The sequence below is a fragment of the Metopolophium dirhodum genome, chromosome 4 (assembly GCF_019925205.1).
Source record: "Metopolophium dirhodum isolate CAU chromosome 4, ASM1992520v1, whole genome shotgun sequence".
Classification (NCBI taxonomy): domain Eukaryota; kingdom Metazoa; phylum Arthropoda; class Insecta; order Hemiptera; family Aphididae; genus Metopolophium; species Metopolophium dirhodum.
This window is the reverse complement of record NC_083563.1, coordinates 38,459,951-38,465,478: the sequence shown is the minus strand read 5'-3', so window position 1 is coordinate 38,465,478 and position 5,528 is coordinate 38,459,951.

Sequence of the window (5,528 nt, the reverse complement as noted above, 5' to 3'; positions counted from 1 at the left end):
ATTAGATTGTGATTAATACATTTTATATAATTATTATATTGGTTATTGTGTTGAACAATTATAAATCTGTTATATTATAATATTTCATATTATGTGTTAAAAGTTAATAAGTTATTAAAATACTTATTTTATTTATTTATGGAGAATTTAACCAGCATTTGCTATAATTTCGAACACAATAGCGGTAGAAGCATAGAATTTAATTGAAAGGATAGAGTTGTTATTTTGAATGTGGGATAACATACACAATGATTGCTTATTAAATCCGACTTTTAGGTTTATTTAAAATTCAGTGCACAAACTATTTATATTGTGTGTTTTAAACCGATTTGAATCCATTTTAGCTAGATTTTCAGACTTGCACAAAAACACCAATGTATAAAATATGTATTTATCACATAAAATTATAAAAAAAAAAAATCACATTTGACAATTTTTTATGTATTAAAAATAGAAATAATTTCACCACCCATTATTATTATTATTATTGCATTGCTGATTACAATGTTCTCGTTCTTATATCGTATCTTGACCTTAACCTAAAACATTCGCGTCTTAAAAATCATTGTCTGTTATTTCAGTTAAATTTATGTAGCTTACACATGTTTTGTTGAACATTTCCGACGAACGAATGGGTGTATAGTTATTTTTCAGTTTTTGACACGTAGCTTTATTATTTTTTTAATCAAATTTTTTTATACGATAGTTTTTTTTTGGCAATGATTTAATCGTTATTAAATTAAACAGGTACCTCTATTTGATCTAATAAATAATTTGCTAAACAATTAAAGAAACAAAGGTGTACATTTCAATATTTTAGTTAATTCATGTGGTACATAACACATATAGTTATCAAGTTTTATACTTTAGTGCTTTTTATTTTTAGTCTGATAGATAATTATTTGGATTTCAAAATATTTACACGAAATGTGTTTAAAATTGTATTGATCTATTACTATTGATATAAATTTTATAATTAGAATATATATTTACACATAGTAATAAAATGCACATACACACACACACGCACACACACACACACACACACACACACACACAAAAACAAACATTATATTAATAAATAATAATGGAGATAAAATATTATAGTATATTTTACCAGTTTTACTGTTTCCTAATGGGTTGGGTTATACTCAGAATTTAGATTAAAAAAAATATACCATTCGGGTTTTTGAATGTTATAAATTATAATAATTTTATATTTTTGTGTATACTTTGTCGTAAATGATAGGTCCAATATTCGAATAACGTATTTTGTCCAATTTGGTTTGCATATTACAACACTAGCGTATAATTATAATAAATGAAAATAAGTTTACAGCTATATAGTGCAATTTTTGAAAATTATTTGTGAATTCTCTTAATACGGTGTTCTTCTCATACGTGTATCTTATAATATGTGTATCACAGAGAATAAAAATATGATGAAAGTATTTTGTGCAAAAAATATATATTTTATTACTATCAGAGATTTTTAAAAACTATCTTCAAATTTTATGATAATATTATTATTTTTAATTTGCTGTGTAGGATGACACGCACGCTCACAAAATAGTATAATATGAAGTTAAAAAATGGTGGATGTATTTACTTACACGGTACGTAGGTAGGTATTCGTTATAATATTATCAGTTAGAATAGTATGTTGAATGTTGGTGTGTTACACTAGCACATAATATAATATTATGTTACCAATTTGATTAAGCAATTATGTAAGTGTTAAAGTGTTAAAAATGTAGGTAGATACAAGTTGACTATTAATTTGGCGTATTTATACCTTATGCAGGAGTGCAGGACCACAAGTTCTGTTTAGTAGAAATTGCTATGGTATATTTTACAAATTTTGACAAACATTAAACAGATGTAATTCAATTTGAATCTATCTCAAAAATGCGTGGTTAATGGGTAGGTATAATATTACAAACACGAGTGTTTAGCTATATTTTTTCTATTTAAATTGCATTAAAATCACTTAAATCAATACTATAAGTAGGTACCTACAACACATAAATATAGGTAATATCTACTAATGTAAATATAAGTATAAGGATCCCACAGTTGCACGGTCCTTACAATAATTAGACATTTAACTACTGTAAAAAAAAAGGTTGCTAACATTCAGCCTTTCCTGGCCTGTCAGATCGTCCTCGATTTGGACCGCCATTAAGGGTTTAATCACATTATTTGAATGTGCTGCTTTACAATATAACGTCGGAGTCCGGTGTACCAATAATTTTCAGTGATTTTCGCGATGGTTCGGTCCAATGAAAAATTTCCTCCAAAATCATGGGCATCGATGACAATTCCTTTTCTCATTGATCGGGAAACAACTTGCAACAGGCGTCCGGCGTGTTCGCGGTACAGAACTCCATCGTGTAGCTCATATGGTTTGAGTAGCGATTTTTCGTGTTCGGTGAGAATTCTCGTGCCATCAATCATTGAATCGGGTTCCAGTTTGCGACACCTGTTGCATGAAACGCACCTTGTCCACCATTAAAAACGGTTGCTAACATTATAATAATATTTATCATACATATCTTAACATATTTTTAGGCTACCTGCTATTTATAGTGTGTTCATTGTTTTCAATCTTTGATAATTCTATAAATTAATCAGATATTTATTAGAACATAATACATTAAATAGATTGTGGATATTATGACTTTTTTTTTATATAAAATGCCAAATGTATTCTTTTGTAAAAATCTGGTATGCTTTGAGGTTTGATAATTTTAATTGATACAACTTTTTAGGTAAATACTGTATTATAAGTGTAATTTATTGTAAAAAATGTCTAACCTACCAAAATATTTTATTACACACTCAGCTACCATTGGTTTATTTACATTTCTGAGTATCGTATAATACTAATCTGACAAACTATTTAAAACGGACAAAACACCATAAGAGACCTGAATAAAAATTCTGCCAAACAACTTTGTAGTACAAGTATATAAGCTTACTACCGAAAATATGTCGATATATTATACTTGAGAAACGACAAACGAATAGAAAAATAATACTATAAGATCTGTTCTAATTTAATTAAAAATTAATTTTTAGTCCTAGGAAAATTATAACGTTTATAGTTTTCTAATTTTTATTGTAAATTTCAAATATGTACATTTCTTGTGCTGCAAGAGTATGGGAGTGTATCATATATGTATTTCGACACATGGACATTATTTAAAACTTTTACAGAAATAAAATTACATAAAAAATATATAGTAAATCGATAGTTCACATTCTATAGATTCCAAAACAGTATTTTACTGTAGTACAAAAATATAGATACATTTAGAACTATTGGATTTAATGTAGCTGATAAAGATTGGTTATCAATGGGACAGTTTATTGTTTATAGTTTGTAAACTTTCGATTATTATTAATGGTTTTTACGTGTTACAATGAAGTTAAATAAAACAAAAAAGGGAAATAAAACATAAGTATAAGAATTTCGATAGTTTTCGAAACATTGCGTAGGTACAATATATTGTGATCATCAATTATACGACATTAGTATTAAGGAATATCCTGCTTACCCTCTCAGCGTACATCCCCGCCGGCCTTTCAAGCTCTTCATACTACTCCCGGCACCACTACCATAAAATATGTCATCCGTTAGTACTCACTACGAGATGGAACAATGACAATATCCTGCAAGCTGCTTTCAAAAATATTTGATATTCTCTCAGATAATTCGCTTATACAGAAAGTCTAGAAAGTTCAGAAGATATTTTTGAAGTATTATTTTGGGTTGATCTATCCCGAGTGCTAAATCTGTGAACACGACTTGGTGCATCGTCCTTGGTGAAGATCATTACAACTGACTTTAAATGGATGGTGTACAACTGATAAATCTTTAGTTTTAGGTATCAAAATCATTGAGCCTAGATCCTATTAGGTAATTATGTTTAACATCCTGACTATTGTACCATCAGTGGTGGATCCAGGGGAGGGGGAATTCACCTCCCTCAAGCACCGTAGTTGCCCTATGTTATAGCCTGTGTTTTTATTAATTGTACTTATTGTTGACTGTAGTATTGACATTATAAATTGTTTTAAACTTTAGCCACACTACTAAAAAAAAAAAAAAAAAATTAAACACTGGATCCGCCACAATGTATTGTGTTGTGTCCAAAACTCCAAACAGATATGGCCGAAATGTATTGGATTCCCCATTGTATTTTTTATAATAATAAAAATCATATTATATAGTTGAGCAAACAGTTTAAAACTTTTGTAAAGTATTGGAAAACAATCATCAAGAATAATTTAAATCCGTCTGTTAACGACTCAAATGAAAAACATAAATAGTTATGTTTTAGATTAATAAAAGTTGCACTCATAGTTTCAAGTGAAATAAATTCTTGTGATCGAATTTAGAAACAGATAATATTATACTATACATTTTTACGTGTAACATTACAACAGTTGATTAAAGGACAACGAAATATACTGTGGTTAAAAAGATACTATTTATTATTGTACTAATATTATGTAATTTGATTTCAGACAACTGCAGTAAATAAAATTATGCACTATTGAGACGAATTAAAATGTTTATACCTACCTATAAATAAAACATAAAGATTAATTAAAACTATTTTTGCCTAAATGTTTTATTTATAACACGGATTTATCGTGTGATACGAACACACCCGTGATACTCACAATCGATGTTTCCGTTTCATTTTGTAATTTGTAAAATATACCGAACCACTGCTGGGTCGAAATAAATTGGGTTCGGTATTATATTAATATTTTAACAGCCCACGGGGTAATTGATCGAGCGTTCATATTCGTAATAATATTCTCGTAATATTATATATTATATATTATACAACAATGATATGTTTTGGTTTAATCTTAATATTGTACTATATACCGAGAGCTTTATTTAAAATTGTGTTATTACTACTCATTATAGATGTATAAAAGCATTTTTTTTTTCAAATACAAAAAATTGACAGGATTCTGTGTACAGACAAATCAACTCGTAACTATAGTACCTACGTACCTCTATAATTATATACATACATATATATACGTACATATATTATATGTATATATATACTTCAGTAGGTACCTATAGCTATATATTTTTTAACTATGTTGGCAATTGTAAATTATCCATCCATTTATACTGTATAATATATTATATTATGCTCAAAAATATCACTTGTACTTGGTGGATATAAGGAGACCTATTATATAGGTGTCCCACGGGGCTTATACATACAGTTTTAATGATGGAAGCTATGGCAACGCGCATTATACGTAGTGATAGATAATCTGTATGGAAATGAAAATAGAAATATTGTCACGGGACGTCGAGTATGTGTGCGTATGTATTATTTGAATAAAACAACAGTAATATATTGATCAGGTACATAATATTATAAACTAGGTATATATTGAAACGTATCATCCTCTAATACCATTGTCTAGTAACTATGGAATCGAACGACAATATTTGTTTATAGTTTTATAAATCCGTTTAAATGTTC